Source organism: Ricinus communis, chromosome 2, assembly GCF_019578655.1.
Source record: "Ricinus communis isolate WT05 ecotype wild-type chromosome 2, ASM1957865v1, whole genome shotgun sequence".
NCBI lineage: Eukaryota > Viridiplantae > Streptophyta > Magnoliopsida > Malpighiales > Euphorbiaceae > Ricinus > Ricinus communis.
This window is the reverse complement of record NC_063257.1, coordinates 6157784-6184603: the sequence shown is the minus strand read 5'-3', so window position 1 is coordinate 6184603 and position 26820 is coordinate 6157784. Positions and strand designations below refer to the sequence as shown.

General features: G+C 30.5%; 2 pseudogenes; one reads left to right on the top strand and one right to left on the bottom strand.

The window, feature by feature from the left end:
* Positions 1–16073: 16073 nt before the first annotated feature.
* LOC125369183 lies at positions 16074–17989 on the bottom strand (annotated as a pseudogene).
* A 2263-nt stretch (positions 17990–20252) lies between these two features.
* On the top strand, positions 20253–21615 carry LOC125369113 (annotated as a pseudogene).
* The last annotated feature ends 5205 nt before the right edge of the window (positions 21616–26820 follow it).

Sequence of the window (26820 nt, the reverse complement as noted above, 5' to 3'; positions counted from 1 at the left end):
CTTGCCATTTACTTCTGAGTTTTGATAGATACCAAATAAAAATAAATAAATAAAATGTTCAACATCTGATACATAATTTTCTCTTTTTTTACTAAAAAAAAAAGCAATACTATTAATAATGTTGAATCTAGTGTCTGACATATTGTTTGCATGATTAGAATAAAAGTAAAACAAACATAATCTGATTTTGCCTCTCTAATGTAATTCACCCTAGGTTATGTTTTTTTGAAGCTTACATACATTATCTTGTTTAAACAATACGGTTTATAATTTTAAGACGTGACCAGAAATAATATTTTTAAAACAAGAAAACATGAAATTCAGAAAATTTACATGATAATATGTGCTGATTATACTCTACTGTGATGTAAGAAGTTGAGGAGAGTGAGATGGTAGTGAAATGAAAGGCCTTTTTTGTTTATAGTAGATCCTGGATTTTCCTCCCTTCCCACTTTCCTCGCTCCCAAACATGGGCCTGAGATCTGAAATACTTTCAACTGTGATTTTAACAGTATTTTCTTCAATTGGAATGGGCTTGATGTTTAGATAAGAAGTTGAAGACTTTACTTATGTACAGTTTTGAACCATTGGGCTGAAGCAACGAACTAAAATCTGAGACTGTCACTAACCTTTTTAATTCTACTTCTTTTCCCACCACCCCATAATTATTTGAGACGTATACCCTTTTTTTTTTTTTTTTTTTTGTGTACAAATGATCGAAGGAGAATTTAAACTCGACACTTTGCTGAAGTTGAATTGCGGTCTTATATGTTTGAATCAAAAGTAAAATTAAGAGTCCGGATAATGGTAGAGATGCAGGTAGAGATGCATTTCATTCCATGATTCATAGGAATAAAAATATACGAAAAAGAAAGAAAGAAAGAGATGAGACACAAATAATGCAACCATTAAATCCATTTTGAAAATCAGTGTCAGATTTATTGTTGGTTACGAATGGAGAAGTTCTATCTCACTTGACATCCCACGCTGTGGACCCATTTTTGGAGCTCACCTGTGCCCTCTTGTAGAATGAGACGATACTGTATCAATCTGCTTCTTAGGGCTACCCTAAACAATTGATGGGCACCACATCAAATCATTACCAAAGATTCAATTATTTTGTAACCGACCCTTTAGCTTCTTGTCCTTAACCCCACTATCCAAAACAAAATTTGGCCATTATAAATTGTTACTGTCTTATTCAAGGACAACCTTGTAACCATCTTATCCCAACAAATTAAACTTCAGATGTGTTTGTTATGTACATTAGTATAAATGGTAGGTGTTGAAAATACTTAAACTCAACTTATTTGACATATTAATCAGGTTATTCCTCAATAGTAAATATTTTAATAGACCATTTGTTTGTACATGCAATACTTATAAGTTCTTCAAAGTTTTCTTTATACTAGTTAATCTTTTGCAGAAAAAGTTTAATTTGCCTCGCTAATTTATCACATAAGCTCAATTGAGCTCAAATTATTCATTTTCTAGAGGTGTGCATAACAACACTCTCTATTGCCAAAAGCCTGAATTGGTAAAAATATAATTTATAATTAAACAACTATTTAGAAATAAGAAAGATAATTTTTAAAGAAAAACAATGAGTATACATTGGATATAACAAAGACAAAATATATACTAAAATAACAATTGCATATCAAAGTATGAATTTAAGTATGAGAGAAAAAGAGGGTTTTATTGAGGAGAATATGGAAGCTGGCAATTTACGTCAAAGCCATAAGGTATTAATTAAAGGATAGAGGCAAATTCTCTCACGTTCTTCAAGGTATTTCGGTGATGGCGGGAATCAAATTGATTTCATATTATTTGATTAAAATTTATATATAATTTATTAACAAATCTAAAATTTATATATTTTAAATGGAGTAAAAATTAATTTAGTAATTCATATAATTAAATATGTGTGGAATTGGTTATAAATAAATTTTAACAAAATAAGTAATTTAAATGAATTAGCATTAGTTCATACATTGCATAACATTAAATATCTTTTCAACTTTATCATTTCTATTTTATTTTTTCTAGTATATTTTTCTCATATAAAATGAAATTTTTTTGCAATTTTAATTTGCATTGATCCGCAATAGGAATTCAATCTAACCACATGAATGAAGTCTTTAAAGAAGGCTTCTAGATATCAATGGTTTCACTCCTATCGGACTCTCTGTCCATTCTTCATTTTCATGGCTGCAAGTGTTGTGAAATAAAAATAGAAAGGGAGAGAAAGAGTTGTTGTCATTATTGTTGTAATTTTCATTGCTATTGTTGTTAATGCCATTTCTTGTTGCTATTGTTATTAATGCAATTTCCTGTTACAATAATAATATTGTTTAAGTTGTTCTATCTTCTGTTATGATTATGGGGTGGTGAAGACAAGCAAGTGGTGGCCAACGACAATAACGATGGTGGTATGGGTTGTTGAGTTCTTCTGTATAAATGTAAATTGTTTTTAAATTATATTAAAATAGTTTTCAATTATTATTATTATTATTATCTTGAGGTAGAGACTTTCACTCATTCACTAAGAAGTAATTTGAGCCCAAAGAAAAAAAAAAGCTTTTAATTTAGGCCAAAAAGTAAAACACGGCTAAATTGGATTTATTTAATAAGTTGGGGTCAAATTGAACCTTGCTCTTAATTTCTCTGCCCGCTTGATTAATTTGATATTGATAATATAATGGGACGAGTTATGATCATACCTAACCCCTCGCGAATGGTTCACAGATTACATCCCTCAACTACCTGATTGTGTCAGGACAAGTTTCTCATATTTGTTGGTTGAAAAGTGACACTGTTTGCCCTTTTATTTTATTGGATCTTCTGCCTTTCTATTTTGGCCTGTTATAAGTCGTATTATTATGGAGTATTTACTCCTTGTATTAGCTTAATTTTCACTGCCCATCCCCATACAATTAGGCAAAGAAACACAAGGTCTAGGAATGTGGGAAAGTATCATGTCCGATGGTGCACGAGCCTAGTCCTTGTACACTTTCATTACTTAGGTGAAAAATTAAACTGATCTTCAACTTGTAGTATTTGGAGTATTGAATACTACATATACAAAAGATGGAAGCAATACTCTCTTTTAAAAACAAAAATCACATTTTAATTTATTTTCACTAAAAGAATTTTACCAAACTATTTAGATTTAGGTTCGAAGTGCAAAAACAAATTTTATAGGATTCAAGCAAAATAAGAAACAGACATGAAGCTGAAAGAACAATCAAATTCTAGAACACTAGTTAATTTTTAATAATTATAATAATAAAAGCTTGACATTAAACAATTAGCAGCACTAGCAACTGTTGATGCAATTTTGAGGGTACTGCAGAAGTGGGGATTGGAAGAAAGAGCTCTTTAAAATTGCAAAGGTCAGAAGGAGTAGCTAGCTAGCTTTCCAAATGGTGGACCAAAATCCAAACAAGTCGGAACCCGAAAGCAACATTCTTAATTAATGAAAATATAAAATAAAAAAGCAGTGGTTGAAATTGACGACAACCTTTTTCAATTTGTGGGGTAGGTACATAAAGCTTAGGTGTAAAGTTATGAATGGTTGTGACTTTCAGGGCCCACAATGGGACCCCTCATCGTCACTTATGTCTTCTTCGCCGTTTGTTTTGTTTGGCTAGCGCAAAACTAAGCAACAAGAAAATTAATTTTGGTGTGGTAGAAAATGCTTTATTTTTGTTTATTGTATATATATATATATATATATATTTGGCATTGTTGTGTTTGAAACTGTTATAACAAAAACACTATCTTAAATTTAATAGATTTAGATCATAAAAGCTCAAAATAATATATTTAAAAAAAAGGTCTTTTATAAAGATATGTTACTTAAATAAAAATAATACCAAACTGGTATAAATAAAATGTGTTCATCAATTTTAGAAACGGATTTTGTTTTTTTTTTTTTTCTTTTAACAAAACAAAAAGCTAGCTTGTTTAACATTCTAGCTGGACTAGCTCTGAAGAAGGGTCGGACCCATGGCTGGTTTGGAGGAAGTAGAAGACGACGACCTTGGCTGGACTGTCTTGCCGCAAATAAGGGAAACATGAGCTGGTATGCACCTTTATCAGCAACAACCCTAAAACTTAACGTAATGGCTCAAATTATTCATGAGTTATTATAAGTAGGAGCTAGCAAAGATTATTCGACCTGAAAACCAACATAATTTTGTAAATATAACAACAAGATCATGTAATTATTTTTATTATTATTATTGTGCATAGTAAAAAATGTTTTGCCAGAAATGTTGAGAGGTTAATTAGGAGCATTGGTATTTCCAGTGGGACTTCATTTCTCAATTTAAAAGCTGAGTGCATAACAAAGTTGAGGCGACAAGACAAATGAAAAGAGAAGATCCTTCGACCTCCTTGAGTGGTTGGCAATAAGAGATTCACAAATCTAATAGTACAAGATTTCTTTGTTAAACTGATGAAGAATTGCTGCTGCATGAGTTTCTCATTTTAATGCCTTCTGGTGTAAAATAGGGCATATACTAGAGATTTGATTCCATGGAAAATCATCCAGTCTCTTGATATAGAGAGGAATTGGAAGAGGATTGCTAATTTTGAAAAGATCCAACTGAGGATTGCACCCAAAATGATAAGTCAAATTAACATTAGAACTTCAAATAAGAAGTATGTCTTTGGATTAAACCAACAAGCATTCGTTCTTCAGAGATGGATTTGCTAAGATCTCTACTTTCTGTTAAAAGAAAAATCAATTTGGATTGAAATTGTGGGCATTGACAAGATTTTGGATATAATTATTTCATTGTGTAATCTGTTAAATTTCTTAATTAATTTGAATGCAACGAACTTCAGTCGATAAAAAATTTAAATATGTATCAAAATTTTGAAAGAATGTAGAAAATAGTAACTATTTTCCTTGTATAAATTGTCTAGACCTAATATAACGAAAAATTATTGAATTGGATATGAATTTTTACTGCATCTAAAGTATGTGTTAAATGAAAACTACAGTATTTGCTTCAGAATTAAAGAAAATCAAGTGTTAACGTTTTAGCGAAATAACATCATGAGTAAAGCCATTGACATTAGGGTGGAAAATCGAGTTCTTGTTGGTTGGGGTTGAGCATACATGTATTTCTATTTTAATTGAAAACTATATATATATATATAATATGATCAAACCCAACAACGAAGTGCACTAGTGATGCTTTAAACATTGTAAGATTGATGCAGACTCCTGCCCACTTGACCAAGTGGGTTATTATTATTCTAATTTCTTTATTTACATGAAAGAAATTGAGAACCAAAGTTGCTTTCTCAAAGCTTTAGTCAATGTTTGGGAGATGAAAAATTAACAGTGGAAGATAATGATCTTGGATAATTAATAAAGATGAAGGGTTAATTCTTTTTTTTTTTTTTTTTGGAGAGGAAAGTAAAGGAAAATAAAAGTTTGTTCTCTTTTGTACCAATCTCGAAAAATAGAAAAACAAATTTGCAAATAGCGGCTTGTGAGCATCACTATTCATAGTAACTCGCATGAAAATCTGTTTACTTTGGTTAGAAATAATTGTAAAGATTATTGAAGTTTTGATGTCGGATTCATTATTTATATATTTAAAATTTTGATTTCTTTTGCCTGGAACTTAGGGAAGAAGGAAAATTGTTGTTTGCATTAGCACCTTAATCCAGCAACCTTATATAAATAATCACTCGAAGTATATTAGAAGAAGAAACACATTAATTAATTAAATATATGAACAATGAATAAATAATTTAATGTATGAACATTTTGGAAGCATACACAAGTATACATTAGAAAGTCAATAAAGAAAACAAAGGAAAAGAAAAGAAAAGAAAGAAAAGGGTGGCAAAGCGTATACGTATGGTCATAGTGAAAGTACAAGAAAAGAAGAATAGAATCATAACCTAAATAAACAAATGAAAAAGAAAGTGATTCTAAGAAAAGCATCTGAAATTATTCTGTTCCATTAGTAATTTTGTTTTCAATTGGCCAAATCGAATGCCATCTATACCAAATGATACATATGCCCACCAATTAATGTTATTGATTTCATAACAATTTTTAATATAAATGTTCCCCAACTTGTACACTTGCATCCATGAGCCTATATAAATATAATATCTTATAAAATTAACACACACAAAAAAAGAAAGACAATATATCCTTTTGTGAATATTGTACACACAAATAAGCAAACTTACGATCTATTATTATATTGTAAACTGTTAAATAAAACATTCAAATACTTTCCTTTTATAAGCATATTAATTAGGAAAATAAGACACAGTCAACCCTTTTATCATTAATATATTTAGTGCATTAAAAATTATCAATTTATTCAGTTTAAATTGTCAAAATAAAAATAAAGTTGGTTCTTCAAGAAATTATTAATTAATAGAGATTCCTAATTTTAATAACTATAATAAATAACCACTTTTAGCCAAGAAAAAGCAATTTAAAGTTTTAATTCATACTGAACTTAATCAGTATAATATTTTTAGTTCGCAACTTCAACACCCAGAAAGAAAGACCACTTGCTTTTCAATGTTATAGTTACATTTTCTTTTCGAAAACGATGTACCCATTTAATTTTTTTTTTCCAAGGACATCATTAAATCATATTAACTGTGCGGAAACAGTCTTAATTAAAGAAAATTAAAGTAAACATCAAATTGGAATATCCTCTTTTCAAATACCAATAACTTAATGCTGTTGTTATAAAGGAAAAGGTCATATGGATATTAATGGTTAATCATCGTTGAGGCTGTTAAACTTTCTATTGTCAAACTGATTAATTGCTTCTAATCTGTAAAGTCCACAAAATGTTATCATCCTAATACTTGAGATTGTACGACCTATTAATCTAAAATTATACACCTCAAAATGAAAAGAAAATAATTATAACACTCCATGAATTATTAATTGATACAAATGAAGTAAATGATACGGTAAGAATTAATTAAGATTTTAAATCTAAATTTTGAGTGTAATTTAAAAAATTATTGTTAGAGTATATATTTGGTGTTTTATTTTAAAAATATATTTTATTTAGTGTTTTTATTTATATATAAATTTAAATATATATACAATATAATTTTTAATTCAATAATCTTTTATTTTTATCTTTATTTTATTTTATCTAAAAAATTAATGTTTTAAATTTTTATTTTTATTTTCTTAAGGCAAGAAGTAAAACTATTTTTAAGGAAATAAAGTAAGAAAAATAAATATTAATTGATAAATATATAAATTTTGTAATATTATTAATAAAAATAAAAATAAAGAGTAAACTTAACTTTTCAAATATAGAGAACTATATTTTAAATATAAAAAACGTGTTAAAATCTTATTTTATTGAATAGCTTTTATAATAAATTGTAAATATTTTATATTTTAGCTAATGAAAGAAGTACCACATATTATGATTGTGGTGTTTGTTTTCTTTTAGTTAATATTGATTCGTTAATTAAGTGTAATACAGGATTACTATAATTCGTTACCTATTATGATATAATTTGGCATCCTAGAAAAAAAAAGAATTCTGAAAAGTCCTAATAGAAAGGGAGAAAAGGATGATAGCAAAGCCTGCCTCAGATTGCGAAGACTATTCCATCTTGAAAAGAAGGATTGGACTGTTTTACTGAGAAGCTTTATAAAATGCTTAATTAATTACACTCTAACTGTGTTATATTTTTCCACTAATTGCACGGTCCAAGTTAAAATCATAATTATTATGGGACCCCTATTTACAGAAGAAAAAAAAAAAGGGAACATCTTTCTTCATTTTTGTTAACAGCACCCTCAATCTCAATTTCTCAAATAAGTAAAATGACTCCTTGTCCCTTCCAAATGAATCTCTTTCCAATGTAATTATTTTATAAAATTAATTTTTCTTTCCAATTTTAATGTATCGAGCAAAGTGGGACCCGCTACATGCAAAGATGACTAGGCCACAGATTCCCTTATATAATAATAATAATTAGCTCTGCTTCGCACTAATTCCGGATTAAAATCGTCATTAGTTAAAGAATCTTCTATAAGGTACCGCCCACCCGCTTGAATTTCTGGGAGAACAAATATAAAGCTCGGTTAAATTATAGTCTTGCAGTCAGGGAGACATATTTATATTCAACCCTAGAATTATAGTATCTACATGCAAATAAGTGTACTACACTAAATATAATATTCAGTACTGATGTATAGGAACAAACCAATGTACTGCACATAAAATGAAAATCTTTTCTTTTCCGGTCGGAATGGTAGATGAGGTTGGTTATTTGGGTACTCTAGGTAGCCAGCACAAGAATCTGGGATCTATTGCGCTGTAATTACCAGAGATATATTGTACTAATGGGAAAGTAGTAGTGGGGGGAGGGATTTACAGAAGGAGAAGTAGATTATGCATACTAGCCACTGAGGAAGCAGTTGCTGCAATTGTTCTGGATATCAGATTTAAAATAAAAAAAACTAGCAGTCTCATGCCTTTGGCTGATGTATGAGAGCTGTTATGGTTTTATGTGTGTTTGTAGCCGAGATATTTTTATAATATGAATTATTTAAGATAAAAGTAATTAAATGAACTATCTATAATTATATATCAATTAATATAAATATATATACTTAATAAATATTCAATGGAATTAGTTTTAGATGCAGTAATATAGTGTACAGAATCTATCTAAAATTTTGTCGCATGAAGGAAGAAGAACACATACTGAATAGCTTAATAAGGAAAACTTGAGAAAAAGAAAAAGAAAAACTTGCATAACCCGTATTAATTCATCTTAAATTGGTTGATTCTATTCTAACATTTGGTTGTATATAATCGTCTCGTGCACATCAAACCAAAGGGCAAGTGGTACAAAAGAAAACGATGGGAATCTTCTTTAAAATCAATACCATCCCATCAATGTTTTCACACCCTGGACTCTGCCTGTATGATTCATACACCATTCGCACACACACTATACCAATTATTAAGTAAACAGCAACCATCAATAATTATACGGAAAAAAAAAAGTCTTGTGATGAATCTGCAATTTTCTTCCCTTTACTTGCCAAGACAAAACTAAAGAAGTGATATTTAGACAAAGAAACCCACTAAGGAAGAATTACAGATTGGAGCTGCTGCTGCTGGTGCTTAATTGTGTGAGCTGTGGGTCCACATAAAATAACAGCTTCAAAACGCCCTTCTTCTTTTTCTCTTTGCATACGAGAAAGATATATACATATGTATAGCTTGCCTCTCAAACCCTATGCATATAATTCTACACTTTAGACATATATATTTTTATATATAATTAAGAGGGCTATTAGCTGGATGGTGTTTGAATGGTACGTGACCCCACAAAGCAGCAGCCGTCTCTCCTTTGGCGGAGACATCTGCTCCGGCGACGGTGGAGGATGTAACTTCTTTCTTGGAAGCTAATGAACACTTCTCTTTTCTCTCATCTTGATTCATTTGCTGCCCTGCACTCTAGACTGCAAAACGCACTGTCCCTCTACAAATCAAATACAAAAGAAAGAGTTCATCTTTCAAGAAATAAATTACAGATTTATATTTCAGGTAAAAGTTTTAACCTAAGTAACCCAGGACGAGATTTCTTCATCCTGATTCCATATAAATAATAAAGGATTTGAGAAATGAGAAAGATTTGGAGGTATGTACGTATGCAATATATACCTGTACATATAGATATCACGACCGGTGACCAAACGGCGATGGCAAAGAGAGCAAGACCTCAAAAATGAGCAGTTTCAAGAAATCGGCAGAAGCTCTTCTATGGTTTCTAGGTGAAATGGTGGCAGCAGCCAAGAACCGTTGATCTAGCTGCTGCTGGCCGCCGCCAGTACCAGTTCCATCACCACCAAAACCGGCGGCCTGTTGAGCTGATTCACAGCTGCCATTGGTATCAAGATCAAAAGTGATCTCTGATAAACTTGTTGTTCTTTTCATTGGAGGACGCGGTCTTTTCCCTAACAACATCTTGTCTTTCTTATGTCTTGATCTTTGTTTCTTTCTTTACAAGAACCACTCCTGTCTTTCTTGTCTTGAACAAAAAGAGAATATCTTGAATTCTTGACAGAGAGAAAGAAGAGGAGAAACAAAGGAGAGAAGTAAGAAGAAGTGGGGATTGTGGAGATAATAGAAGAGCCAGAAACCGAGGGAGTGAATCTGAGCCGTTCAGTTTTAATTTCTTCCTTCATTTTTATAATCCACGTCATAATCTTTATTTTGTTTTATTTTAATTTTTAAAATTCTATAGAAGTTGATTATTTGTGAGCTTTGGATACTTTCTCTGGAGTGACAGCAGTCAAAATCTAGTGAAGTTTAATGGCCACTCAAATGTTACCACGTCATTGAAATAAAATCTTTTAATTTTATTTTTCCCACCCTTTGGTGGGTTTGGTAAGTTGGTGTTAAGAATATTTTTAGAATTTGCTTTGAGTAATTTTCTATTTTGTTTATATCTTCTTGTCAATACCATGTCCATGCATCTATGAGTTTATCTGGTGCTAAGAGTGAAACATAATTCAATTATAATCGAAAACTGGAAACATTATTTGGAATTTCTTTTATAACACAATCAGTTTTCCTTGTTAATAACTAATTAGAATGACAAAATCTCAGGGCTCATCTAACAATTTTTATTTTTAAATCAAGATCGCTGGTGTGGAATGAGAACTGTATGACTAGACATCAACTGAAATGGCAGCTTCTGGTTGAAAATCAGCAGAGGCAGAGTAGACTGGTATCAGATCGGTGCTCTAAGATCTGTAAATAAATGTACTTAAAAAGAAAATAAAACACTATAAATTTGAGAATACTGAATTACCAATATAACTGAGAGTGCTAAACTGGCATAGAATTGTTGGTTCTGTACCTCCCTAGTTTAGGGTACACCTATGTATCTCTCTTCCTTTGTTTCTTCGCAAGATCTTCTCTGTCATTGATTCATGGCTGACCATATCATTTAGGGTTTGAATGGCACTGTGTATGCAGTACAGATTTACTTCTTAATCGATTCATTTAAGGTGGTCCTAAGTCTCTCATCATCATCATCCCCTACAAGATATATATATCAGTTATTTGATTTCCATATATGTATATTTTTGGTTAAAATATTGCAGTAATCATCCTAGTATTTGATGCCAACTCCAGAAAGAAATTCATTTCCATCTTTAACAAATCTAATCTGCACCAATCCGAAACATAATTTTGAGAACTGAATTCATATCTTTTGATATCTGTCAAAAGAAAAAAATATTTCATCCAAAAAAATGTAAATTGTTATATGATAGTCCAATAAGAAATATCGGGGACTAGTGAAAATCAGTTATTCACTGCCATTAAAATGATATTGAAAGAAATTATTGAATTGGGCACATAATATTTTCTTTAGTCTCTCACATGAGCTATATTGCTTAATTGTGAATAGAATGATCTACTTAATTATAATCAAGAGAAGCATGAGTGCGTTCGAATAAATAATTTAATTATTTTAAACACACTGCAATGAGGAATCTTATAGGTGTAAAACCTGATATCCAGCTATAGATACTAAAAACTAATGGCCGAATGTTTCCATGACATGGTCATTTTCAAGAGCTAGCATGCTTTCAGTGCATCAATTATTATTATTATTTTGAGGGGCTGGGGCTGAGCCCTGGTCTGCCCTCACTTGCTGCCTAATTGATGTCTAATACATGACATAATTATAATTCTCATGCACATGCATATGCCTGCTTATTCCTTGCAAAACAAGTGTTTTTATCACATAATTTTCTCTCTTGGGGTAAAAGTACAGGCACCAGTCTCAAAGTAAACATACTTAAGTGTCTGTTTGTGATTATATATGGTTATGCTAACTTAATCAGAATTTATATCAAAATATTAATAAATCAGTATTTTTTATAAAAAAAAATCTCATATAGAAAAAGCCAAACTTTTGCTATTTACCAGGTTTCAAACCAATGGAGTGCTCTCACGATCAAGATTGATTAACAAGTAATACTGACCAGTCGTTCTGAAAACTTTTAAATGCAAAATATCAGGCCAGCAAATCAACTGCTTGTGTTATGCCACCAACAGTTTAGGTCCCCAGAGAGTGATGCACATAATTTTAGTAGCTCAAGAAGTATAAATTCTTGGTTTGAGAGTGGCCCTGATTGTATTGAATACCTCGTTCTGAAAGATTCTCAGGCTGTGCAATTTTCCTATTGGAACCATTTCTTTTAGGGGACTAAACAGTTTGAATTCTTGCTCTCCTCCTTATGGAATGGACACACACTCTATCAGAAAAAGTTACTGAAGCAGTGATGCATTCATATCCAATATTCTTGCACAGTAACTACAATATAGCCACAAGAATATGGGCAGTGACGTAGAAAGGTGAAGATCTGCCTATAACCCTCTATTATAAGGAAAAAAAAAATATGAAATCTCTCAAGTTACGATTTTTGAAAGTGTTCGGTTCTTTTCTAAGATGGAGAATATGCTATAAATAATAAAATAAAATTGAGTAACAAATTAAATATGAACATATTGCTGTAGCATATAACTTTTGCAGTGGAAAGGAGGATATCTTGCTTCAAAATGTAGCATATATATCACCGCCTATATGTTAATTGAAGATTGGAATCAAAATTAAAGAACATTTGAAGTATATTTATATACCAGATTCCTCATTGTTTGATTTTGAGATTTTCTTTTGATTGGACCCCAATCTCAATTATCCTGACTTTATAGGTTTTATTTTCTACCCCTAATTCCTCCACTGCGCCAATTGAGGTTTTGCTGCATTTTCTTTTCATCTAAAATTGTTAGAAATTTGAATTAATTGAATTAAAAAGAAAAATGAGACGAGGATATATAGAGTATAGAGCCCATTGATAAAAGGCGACAAATTAAATTTTATTTATAGATTTAGATCAATTCTGAAGTGACTAGAAATAGTTATTTGAATATAATTAATAGATAAATTATATTGCCATTTGAATATCTTTTATAGTTTTTTAATGTAATTTCTTGCAGGTATTTTCAGTTTTGATCCAATTCAATTAAGTTCGTCCTATTTATCAAAAAGTGAAAATATTTGAAAATTTGGCTTATTTATTTATAAGAATTTCTCACTTTTATATTAAAAATTACATAGAAAAGGACTGTACTTATATATAACTCACAGATTATGACATCCTGAATTTAGTGCTTATAGAAAAAAAAAAAAAAAAAGGAAAGAAAATAAAGTATACTCACTTTCCAAGGTAAATTTCACTTTTACTCCTAACTTTAGGCCTATTTTTCATTGAAGTCTTAAAATTTTAGTTGACATCACAAAAAACTCTTATATTTCACCTTTTAGCAACACTATTTTATTTTTAAACTTAATTTCAGGAGAATTTTTTACATTTTATCATGACGCTAAAAATATCTAAAACTCACGAAAATAATAAATTAATATTAGATTATAGTGCTGCATTTAATCCTTCTTTTGAATTAGGTGAAAAGAGAATTTAATGTCATTGAAACTAATAACCCTTTGAGATATAAATCGAAATTCAGGAACTGCCGTGAAGATATGCTTAAAATCAAGAACTGCAAAGAAGTTCATCAACTTTCTATCAATGATGACCAAAGAAAGAAAAGGAATGGAAATGGAAGATGACGTAAAATAAAATAAATAAATTATTGATTTAATTAAACTTAGTAGCAATAATCTAGGAGGTGCAGAGTTAATGAAAATGATTTATTTATTTATTTTTAATTATTGTGAAGAAATGTGGGGAGTATGTGAAGTACTTATTTTATCCCAAATTAGACCAAACAGATAAGAGATAGCTGCTAAACAAGTCACTTATGGGATTTGATTGGGCAGCTCAGCACTAAAAGATTTTGAAAATCACACAAGTGCATGTTACAGTGTGCTTTTCTTTCTTTCTTCTTTATTATTTGTAGTTTTGAACTATTAATTATAAAAAAATTTTGTGTATTAGGTTCAATCGTCAAGGTCTTTCAAATGAGTGGCTACATGACATCAAAATGTGCCCAAACGTATGGCTCCATGTTAGGAGAATAGCCCAAAGTTGACTTCATTTGCATTGTGCCAAAAGGTGTTAGGGCCTTTAATTAAGACGTATTAATCTCATTGTTTAATCCGAAATTTAGTAATAATTAACATTATTCACGGTAATAGAATGGGAGAAGAGGAAGTGGGCTGGGGAGAGAGAAAATAACATTTTTATCTTTTCTATATTTGACTATATATCAAAGAATCATTAAAGAAAAAATAATTAATTATATTTTTGATTTCATAGTCATTTGTTATTTTTGCCAATTTCTATTTTTAATCAAAATTAAATAAATTTAGCGTGACGTGGCTTATTTATGCTATGTTATTCTATATGTTATGTCATCTAATTTTGATTAAAATTACTAATAATTTTGTAATTTAGCTAATTCTATTAAAATTAAAAGGATCAGTAAAATACCAAAAGCTGCATGAATTTACATTTTTGGACTACTAGTCCTATAATATTTCATCTGTTTTAAGAATTTTAATACAAATAAATTAATATGGCTATGTTGGAACTATTTATTCAACAAAACATACATGTATCGGTAAAGTGAGTTGGGATAAGACTAATTAAAATTGCTCTGAAAAACTAATAGCTTTGGAATTTGAAGGAAGGTTTTAATAGTTTACTTTAAGGCAAATTAGTGAAGAGATATAGCTAATTAATACGACTTACTAATTATTTACTCATGTTTTGTTACTTTGAAAATAGTTAAGGAAATTTCTGAAAGAAAGGAATTAAAAATAATGAGAAAAAGTTTTGACCCAATTATAAAAACAAATAATATGATAAATAGAAAAGATTGCTCTCAGAAATAGGGCCACTTTTCATATTGTCTATTTTCTGATTCTATAACGCTGCTGTTAGTTTGTTTGATGTTAAAATGAGTAGGACATCAATTGATAATGATTACTGGGGCACAGCAATTACTTTGAAATTAGGCCTACTCATCAACTGGGTCCCTTTTCATTGAGCAAACAATTCCAAAACCTTGAAACTCACTCTTCAGAATAGCTCATTTCCTGAAATTACTGGAGATATATATGCTTGCTGGACCAAAATTCTTAAAACTCCTTCCATTTGTTATTAGCCTATTTCATCATCTGAATTCCAATCGCTTAAAATAATTTAATTTAAAAGAAGTGATTAAAAAATCTAGCAGCAGTTGTTCTCTTAATTAATTAATTAATGATCTGTCACTAAATTCTTAAGCAAAGTCATTGCTTAGCAATCAAGTGTTCCACAAGTGGTTAATTGTATAGATGTTCGTTGGGTTGCTTCCATTAAAATGACTAGTAAAGGATGACACCCACCCAGCAAAAATATCTCCTTGAATATGATACCAGTAGGGCACCCACCAAAATAGGCAAATGATAATTCTAATAAAATTCCTTCCCTCTTTGTATAATGTAGTTTTAGTAATTAAATATCTGTATTCCTGGATATAAAAAAAAGGAAGTTCCTGATGTAAGATGTAATGCAAAAGAAAAAAATAATTTAAAGAAGAAAAAAAAAAGGTTTAATAAACATGTATAGAACAAGAACAAAACTGTGTTGGGATCGGAAATATCTTTTTATTATTTTTAAATTTGTACTGTAATGATTAATGTTAGCCACTAAAGATGCATGGTCCATGACAGAAACAAATGATGCTGGCAAAAGGCTACACTTTCACTTCCTTCTTCCGTGGAATCCACTTAGGTCTCTTTCTTGTATCCTCATTTGTTAAGAAAAAAGGTCAGTTGCACATAAAAAATCACATCATTTTTTACATTTTTCATAAGTTTTCAATCTTAGTAATTCATATCTAAAGTTGCTTTAAGATCTAAACTCTGAATAAATTCAAAACGTAATCTCATCTTAATCATTATTTAGGTAGACCAATCGAACAAGGACTTTTAACGATTCAACCAATAAGAAGTGAGGGTACTAAAGCCAGTTATTATATGAGCACCAGCACCCAGCACCAGGGTCTCTATTGCCATTTGATGTGGTGACAAAGTTCAGCTGAGCAGACCGAGTGTTGACGAAGACCCAAAAGTTGCGTCCACGTCCATACAATGGGCATTGGACAGTTATAAATCAAATATGAATATAGTGCTAAGGTAGATTGTAATTTGATGTGGTGATGGACATCGATAACTGTTCATAAGCCACTAGCAAGGCCGCTCTCTTGCTTCATCAGATCCTAGTCTATTTGACATCACTACATAAGCCGTTGATGAGTGTATCCTGATGCTTGGTCACACGTTCTAGACTTGCACCTGGCGAAAGAGGCTCATTTATGAGCTCTACCGCATACAGGCTTGAGCTCTTTGCATACCTATTAAATCATTTTCAATTAATCAAGTGTCTGCCTTACGATGCAGGAATTCGGAATTGAATAATCCTGACGCCCTTTTATAAAATTTGCGTTGTATACCTGGCTGTCAAAAGTCTATAATATCAACTGTTTGTTGTATATTTGCATCAGTAAGGCCCCATTCTTGAGAACCATCTCTAGAAGAGCTGTGTTCCCAGCCATTCTGAGAGTCAGGAGCTGCATGCAAGTCAATTACAACCTTCAACCCATATTTCCTGCAAAGATTAATTGTTAGTCATATAAATTCTGGAGAGTAAAACTGCTGAGCGAGAATTTTGCTTACTCTGCCATGAGAATGCATTGTCTAAAGCTTGCAAAGAGCCGCCTACATAAGGCTTTGGAGGATTTGGATCGCTTGCTATCCACCAACCAACTGGTATTCTCACAGCATTAAGTCCATTTTGACTTATGAATTTGAAGTCATCTTCCACAATGAATGTGCTCCAATGTTCCTGAAAACGGACTTTGCAATTTCGTTAATCAGTTTAAAAGTCGATAAATATTATCAGTATTCTCGTACCTTCATAGCTCTTGGGGCTGATTCCGGACCATAACCATTAGTGACTTGAAACTCTCCACGCATTCTTCCTGAAATGGTCGTCAGGAACACTGATGGATCATTGTCTCCCATTTAGTATCACCTGCATAATCTGCTGTCACCAACTCTTCTGTTCTCACCTGCATTAATATTGATATCACGACCTTCTATCAACTGAAAGGTTCAAGTTCTGAATATTCATTTTCTATGGCATCAACAGAAAGGAGAAAAGCCACCTGCAAGAAGAACCCGTTGGAGGATTTGATTCGAACACGGCTAGAATCATTAGAATTTCTGACAATCTCAAATGTTTCAGATTCGCCTGTTGTGTTAGAAACAGCTACTACATTAGTCCCATTGCCTTTGCTTCCCAATCCAATGAATTGTTTGTTGAAGACCCTGAAGTTGAAATGGGAATCATCAATCCTCCACAACTTCAATGATAAAAACCCATTAACATGTTACCAGGATTAGTACATATACTGACATTAAAAGAAGTAAAATAAACGGAAAACTGAACATGGTTAAAAGAATTACTTACTTTAAATGTTTCCCAGCCTGAGGCAGATGTCCGATTAGCAACAATGATATTCCCTCCACCTAACTCAGCACAAAGATACTTTTTAACTGCAACTGATTTAAATTGAAGTCCAGTGCCATCCTAGGAGGAGAAAAGAAAAACAACAAGAAGCAACATTTTGTTCAGCACATATGTTAGAAAACAAGAATGAAAAATGAATTGAAGATGCATATAATACAAACCAAGAAATCACTGTTGGGGATGCCATCAAAAGAAGAAGGTTTAATCCATCCTTCTGTGACAAGCCAGCCTCCTAGATTAACTGCTTTGATTTTAAAGCTAGGATTTACTCTACCATGTGAAAGACATACAAATGAAACCAAGAAACTTATGGTTAACAGATGTTTTATTGAGCAGTTCGCCATTTTGATCATTATTTTTTTTTTTTTTTTTTGGTTTCTAACTTTGATATCGGATCTGCATGCATATATGGAGAAATTCTTATGCCGTGTACACCCGATGATATATGACATATATTAAATTTTTAAAAATTATTACTTAAACTTATATATATATATATATATATATATATATACGATCTACATATTTTGACCAATCAATATAGTTGAAAGTTTGTTTGTGGACTCTGGTATTGAACTTCGATTAAAAGAAAAGTCGAAGCTGCAGCTTCCATTCATTAAATTAAGTTTATTAATGCAGTTCGTTTGATTTTCTTTTCCTTTTCTAATCAATTATGTTGATTATTCTACAATTGCATGTGGGCTAATACCGACTATAAAGTAGTCAATTACAGCTTTAATTTAATGAAATAATTAAATGTGATTTCTTAGGTTGGCCAATGGCCTTTTCTATTGACAGTTTTTGTAACTCATAAAATGAAAAGAAAAAAAAAAAAAGCATGACAAAAAAGCGAAAAAAGAAAAAAGAAAATAATGGTATTGGAAACTCCACTTGCTGCTTACTTAAAGAGTGGAGTAGAGATTATCCTCTCGGATAAATAGGGTTCCAATGCGACTTAAGTGACACTAACTCATCAATCAGAGCATTCTGTTTTTCCATATTCTTTCTAGAAGCTAACAAATTCTTAAAGCAAAAATGTGCCAATTTAATAGAATTTTGAAGCCATGATCTTCTATATTATACAGCAAGTACTAGAGTTTCCAAGTTGCGCAGCTAATTTGACTTTTGAATCATTCATTTTGCCTTAAATGTGTTTGCTTTTCGTGAAAATAACCAATCATATACAGTTGACTGTTGAATCTGAGATCAAAGTTTGAATTGAAATGAACTCATTTTCCAATTTCTTCTGGTATTGATATTGAAACAGGAGGCCTTATAAAGGTGAATTAGGACAGTAGATTTCTTGACGCCGACAGTACACCGAACATTATTTTATAGTTAACTCATTTTCAACTTTCTATATGAATTTGTTTTATTACTCCTTGCATAATCCGTTATTACATTCTAGAGTTTTATTTAATAATATTTTAATTTTTTACAGAAAATGTCAAACATATATCAAAATTCAAATATTAAATAATCATCCTCCTCGTTAACTAAACTGCCAAATTTGCAACGAATTGAATAATATATATAAAAGATTTGAAAATACTACCAATTCCCTGTAATTGGGTAAAATTTAAAAAAGAAAATTGAATTTGGATTGGTAATCTCTATTTAGATAGGATGTGAATAATCTTAATGATCTCTTCTGCTTTATTTAGGATTGTAGTTTACCCTCAAAGTCTTTTACTGTCTTAATTACTTAATCTTCGGTTTGAACTGTTAGCTAGTTTGGCTTGTGAATAATGAAATCAATTTGTTAATTTTTTTTTTTTTAATTTAAAAAAGGGTTATCTCAGACACCACCTTGTAAAAGTTACTAAAATATTCTTATATGAAGGACATTGGTTAAAAAAAAAAGAAAGAATAGGCCCATCGAGAGATGTTTCTAAGCCTTAAAACTATTAGATTTTGGTCCAATTGATTCTTAAATCCCTTATCATAAAGAGCTAAACCCAATCCAATCATGAAGAAAGCCTAATTTTTAAAAACAAGTTCATCCAAACGTCAAATTTCAGGCATAGCCCAACTCATCACAACGCCAATTTTGGCAAGATTTTGTGACTCTACGTATGGACTGGCACCCAAAAAATATTTGACTTTTGGGTCACAACGACTCATATTACATGATAAATGATATGATGATCATGTGATGCCAGCATGTACAAAACTGTAAAATACAGGCTGCTCCACCCTTCACTTCCTCTAACGCAATCTAATTAATCAGTCCATCCCCAAACCCCATGTGGGCACCGACATCTCCAGCTGCGTCCCATCACTTCACTGTCCGTGTTCTATCCTCTACACTCCTTACCACCAGCTCACCCTTCTCTTCTCCAATCAAAACCACCAACTCATCGACGTAACCCATTCACAACCTAAATTAAACCTCAAAATAACTAAAACACTCCTAAAACCCCCACTTTGTATGTACTAGAACATCTCTCCACGCGCTATCACCGCTAATAATTCTTTTTCTTTTCTTGTGTCGATTACTTTTCCTGTGACTTTGCTCTTCTTTTTTACTTTCTTTCTCCTTCTTATCATCATCACTTGTCATTATTTCCATTTCCCTTTGCTTGAGTTCAAACTCAATCGCTTCGTTATTTATCTCTCTCAAGGCTCTCTAATTGCCCATTCCAAAGAAAAGCAGAAAAGAACCCAAATGGCTAGAGCAATTTTGCTACTTGCTCTCTGCGTGCCTGCCCTTGTGGCCGCTGCTCGTCCTGCCAGAAACCCATTCGAAGTTGAAGGTCGCGTTTACTGTGACACTTGCCGTGCTGGTTTTGAGACCTCCAAAACCACTTACGTCGCTGGTATTTACCCATTTCAGCAGTTCTTTTGTTTTTTTTGTTTGCAGATTGCTAGATCTGTTGTAAAGTTTTGATCTTTATACTTAAATTTGTAAGTTATTTAACAAAATGTGGGTTCTTTAACGTGAGTGGCCAAGCGTTTGGTTTTCTTTAGATCTGGTAGAGTACACACTCTTTTGAAGAAATTGAATATTACCTTATTTAGTGACTTTTTTTTGGGTGCTAAAGATCAAATCTTTAAAGGTTTACATAAAGTTTTAGAGCTATTTCATGTGGGTGAAGGTCATTTCTTGGCCATTTTCTCTTATAGTGTTATAATTGTCTCTTTTTATGGTTTTATTATTTTCATCGACAGATCTATCAAAATTAAATAGGACTGTAAGAGTGCGCCTGTAGAGTTTGTGTCACCATAATAAGTGCCACTAATTCTTTACAAGCTTTCAGTTATTCTGTTTCATAAACAATGGCCTAAGTTTAACACAATTGAAGAGCAATCATTTCTTTCACTCGAAAATTGAATCACTAGTGAATGCTTAACTACACATTTCTAAGAAGCATAAAGTTTGTACAGTGATTGTTCTTTGATCGCCTTATATATTATTTTTCTCCTTTATTTAGGTGCCAAGGTTAGAGTTGAATGCAAGGACAGGAAGACAATGGAACTTGTATACAGCAAGGAAGGAACCACAGACTCAACCGGAACATACAGGATCCATGTTGATGAGGATCATCAGGATCAGCTCTGTGATGCTATGCTAGTTAGCAGCCCCAGCATGACTGCATGAAGCCATCATCAGGACGTGATCGTGCCCGTGTTATCCTTACCAATAACAATGGCATTGTATCAAACAAACGTTATGCCAATTCTATTGGTTTCATGAAGGAGGACGCCATGTCTGGTTGCTTTGAGCTTCTCAGGCAATACCAGGAGTATGAAGATTAGATTCATTTTTTTGGGAGTTCCTCTAATGAGTCTAGTTGATCAATCTTTGCTTGGCATATTCTGTTATCTATTATCTATCTATATATTTATATGGATTCATATGTTCTTTCAATGTTTAGAGACCAATTAATTTGTCTTGTCAATGAAACTCTTGTTTGAATTATAATATATATGTAGTGACATTCTGCTTGAATGTGTTTATGCTGTATCTGATGTTGGTGATTAGCACACCATTGAAGCTTCCCTCTTATTCCTTACTGCAAATCTTTCTGCGGAGTGAATGATTTAAAGCTTTAGGTGCATAATTCTCTGTGAATGACTATGATTTCAAGAACTGCATTTGAATCTCATCAAATACAAATACAGGCCAAGCATTTAGCCTATGATTTTAGCTTGCTTTCCATTCTAAGTTTGCTCGCAATCATGAAATCACTCGATTACAATCAGGCTTTGTATTGGAATGACTATTAGTTCTCTTTGGGATTTCTTTTCCGGGTTTCTAATTAGGGATTCTTTCAGAAATATTCAAAAGAAGATTAAAAATATCATTTTACTGTTACAATTATTTTTCCAAAATACTATAAATTAAAAATTATTTCAATAATACCGTGATATATAGTAATTTTTTTTACAAAATAGTATATGTTATTAGTAATTTGATATATATTTTTATAATTTTTGTGATATTTAATTTTTGGTGTATATTAATATAGTCTGTCATATATCTAGTATCTATTCAATAATATTAATTCTAGTATCTATTAAATAATATTAATTTGATTGCATATCAAAATATCGGAGAGCGAATATATATATAACTAGTATTTAAATTTATTTTTAATAATATAACTTATTTTATATAACCACATTTATTTAAAAATAATTTAAAAATTATTATAAATAAATTTTTTTATAAATGTACAGTAAAAATATATATTAAATATATGTTGGATACATTAACCAAGATCTTATTTTTTAATTTGAATTTTTAATTTTAGAAATTATTTTTCTCAATAATAATAATATCATTTTTAATTGATTGATTTAGTCAAAATTTATATAATAACTCTTGTGATTATTAGAAATTAAGAAAATAGTATTATAATAGTTATTTTATTATTCTATATTTCTATAAAATTATTAAATATTATGTATATACCTATAATATAATATAATAAAAAGATAGAAGCAAATGAGATCCAAATGAAATATATGAAATACATTTGATATTTGAAATATTTATATTTATTTATTTAATTATTTATTTATTTATTTTAAATATAGAAAACTAAAAGTAAACTCTAAAAATTGGTATGCATTATATTTATTTTAGTATCTATTGCATATATTTATAGAATATTTTAAATACTTATATCTTTAAAAATACAAAAATAGCAACAAATGGTATATGCTCAACAAAATATGATATTCATTAAATATATATTTAGTATTTGTAACTATATTAATTTATATAAATTAAATTTTATAAAAAATACTGTACACTCTTAAAAATATTGTACATTACACTTATTTTATTATATGTTGGGTATAAAATGTGTATGTTAACTATATATTAGGTGTATGCTAAGTAATTTTTAATCAAAATTTCAAATATTTTTTTTAATAGTAGCAAAGATATAATATTTATTCAAAATATGGAAATACATTCAATTTATTTTAATATATGTTCCTTATATATATATATACTTACTATGTTTATATCTTTAGAAAACACAAGGAAAAGTTATAGTAATGATATATATTTCAGATTTTAGTATATGTTTCATATATATTTGGTATACATACAATATATAATTAATATTCGAAATTGGTGTTTAGTTTCAATTTGTATCTTTGATATCTATGCTTGTAAGCTTCACAGCTTATTCAAAAGTTTTACTAATTTTTAAAATAAGTATATTATCAAACATTATAAGTACAAACTATAATCCTATTTATTTCAATTTATTAACTAACTCAAGTTGTCATTTCATTGTTTGTCTATACATAGGTAACATGTGGAGTAAAATACATTTTAAGCTAATTCAACACTTATAGTGGCGAAAAAAGAGAAAAGAAAGAGAGAGAATAAATATTTTTTGATAGCACAAATAACATATCAAAAATTAAAAACTTTAAAAATTAACTCAAAAATTTGTGTATGTTTATGTAAAAAATAAGAGAAAGTTAATAACAAACTATTTTATGGTTCTAAAAATTATTCATTTCCAATATTTGTATTCTTATTTTATTCAACAATATCATACTATAAAATTTGAATCAAATATTAGTAAAATCATTCAAATAAATCAAGCTCAAATAATTTTAAGACCAAACTAATTCTTAATTGTTTCTTGAATCAAATTAAATTAGATAACAAGAACTTATGTCAAAAAGATGCAACTCATAAAAATTATAAGAGTCTTTGCCAACTAAATACCCATGCCTCTCCATCATCAATGCTTCTTGCTTTACAATTATATAGGAGTTGTTAAATTATCTTTCTTCTTAATATTGATTTAAATATTCTTTTAATTTTTGATACTGTTGAAGCTTCGTGCAATATACCCGATAATGATGAAGAAAAAGAGCTTTTAATATTTCCTTTTGGTATTATTACAACCATAATAATAAAGAAAAGAAGAAGAAAAAGAAATGATTACGAGAATGCCAAAAGATATTTAATATTACAAGCAAAATACTGTATAAGTGAAATAAAAATTCAAATAAAGTAAAAAATAAAAATAAAAATAAAAATAAAATAAAATTACAATATAAATAATTTTTTAAAAAAAACAGTATATATTGTAATTTCCTATTGTAACGATGTATTTGGGTTTTAATTGTCTTACACATTGGCATTGTTATGATGGGATATTCTTAAGGCTACTTTAATTATTTGGGGTTATTGAGAGCTATAAAGTCCGTCACTCGCTGGTGATACGGTTTAGAATAGATGGACGGCGAGATTTAGTATGTCCTCATTAATTTGTTGAATGGAGAAAATTAAATTGGAGATGGGGGCTTTTTATGGGGAGATCCCACATTAATCCTGATCTGTTGAACGTATAGATGAACTTTCAAATGTACTTTCGGCTTAACATTCTCATTTTATCAGCCAAAATGGACCCAAAATAGGGCCTTCAAGCGTAGTCTCATTTTATCAACCAACAATCAACTTTGTAGGCTTTCAATAGAGGGAATGGATCTAAGTTTACTACAACTTCCCAAACTTGGGCTTTTCAGCGATTGAGAATCCAACAAGTTTGAGGCCGAGTCTCTAGCTTTATTTTCTTTTGTACCAACGAGGGACGAAGCCACCCATTCCAAAGGTCAAATAAGGCCGACGTAGTTGTTTTGACTTTTCAGAATGTTCCATAATTTAACTTTTCTAAACTAATATAACTTGAGAAGTTGAAATAAGTTTATCCTAATTCTAGTTATAGAGCTCACTGGTCTTTTGAATCCTGCTAAAATCTCATTCCATAATTTAAGCAAATTATTACTAATATTATAAATTAATTAAATTAACTCTAAATATTAGAAAAATAAAATATTGCAAAAACTGGAGACAAACCCTGCAACTCAAGAACAGTCTACGCCATTGATCTGCTCTTAAGTCCGAGTGAGGCGGTGGAGACTAAGACTGGAGCACCAGTATATTCTTTATGCACCGGACAGTTCTCATAATTTTTCTAATTTTATTTTAGCATTTGAAGATTTTGCTGGTGTGTTTAGTTAAGTTAGCTCGGGGAAAGCACGTGTTTAAGTCGAGTCAAACTCCACAAAAGGAGGCGATGGCGATGGAGTTAGGTGGTCTTATTGGACACTTTTGAAGGGCTGCTTTAGTTTGGTAAAATTAAGATTATTAAAATTTCCATGGGACACAGCCACAGAGAGACGGAGAGGGTGTTTTCATGGGTTGGTTTGTCTTTCGTCTCTCAACCTTCTTGAAGGGTTGTTGTTGAACACACTTTGAGAAATCAAGAAATTAAGTTCTTCATGAATTTCCCTTTCTTTTTTATTTTTTTTTTCTCTTTGAATAATTCAATTATGGAATAGAGGGTTGTTAGAAGAAATTGTTGTTTTCAAAACTTCTATGCTTAGAAGTATTATTACCAATCCTCACAAATAATACATACATATATGATTTTTTCGTATACTCGTGTAGACATTATGTTAAAAAGAAAATATATTTATAAATCATAATTAGTAACTGAATATTTATTTATTTATTTGTTAAAATTTAAAAATATATAAATTAATTTTAATGATTAGATGAGTTTGTTTTCTGTTTTATCATTCAAAACTTAATTTTGATAAATAAATAAGTAATACGTTGATTAGGAGAGGTGAATTATTACTCATATTATAGAGCTCAAATATTTTTATTTTTTCCTATAAATAAAAAGGTATAGAAAATAAAATTGGTGAAAAGGAAATGGTTAGCTCAATGTCAAAAAAGAAAGCTATAAAAATGAGGGAAGATCGTGAATTGTCAAAGCCAGAAAAGAACTTTAATAAAACTAAAAAAACTTGGAAATTACTAAATTACCAATCAGCTAATTATCAGATAGAAAGATAAAAAAAATAACCAAATATCACATCTTTTCAATTTGTAAAAAGATAATCAATTTGATACTCTTCAGATCAATCTTAGCAACTATTTCTAATTCTAGAGAATTGTTTGATTCTTTTTTTCTTTTGTTTCTTAAATAGAAACTATTTCTAGAGAAAGAAAGAGAAGAAAAATTGCATCAGAGAACAACAAAGAAAAAGAAAAAGAGAAAAAAGGAAATTTCCAAAAAGAAAAACGCCAAGTCGCGTAGCAATATTTATGTCTGTCGCAAACTGGTAAAAGAAAAGGAAACATGTCAAATGTTATATAACATTGTGATCTTCTCATTCGCATCTAAAAGACAACTGCCCTCTCTCTTTTCTTCGGTGTCTTCTATATTTGCATGATTCCTCACATTTCACACAGCCATCTAACTTCACCTATTCATCTTCCATTTCTTTGTCCATTGAAATGAACGTATAACTTATTAGTCCTGCATTTCAGTATTTTTGTTTGCTTTGCCATCACCGTCATCTTCTCCGTCAACTTTTCTTGTAATCAACACTCTCTCTCTCATTTCTTGCATTTTCTTTTCTGATTCCTCGTTTTCTCCGCATACTGCCTATATAACCAGGTTAGATTCTTATACCCATTTTCTCTTCTGTGTTGAAGATTGCGTATTTTCTTGCGTTTCTTTCACTCTTACTGTTTTTCATTTCTGGGTTGCTGTTTTCTTTTTCTTTAAGGTTTGTTTCTCTAATGTTTCCTTTTGGGCTTGTAATATTAATAGCTGTCCTTATTTTTATGTGCAAATTTATGATCTTTGGGACTCTGCTCGTTTGTGTATGTGGCAGCAATTTTCAAATATAGATCTATGTTTAAGACTGGTGCTGTTTTGATTTGT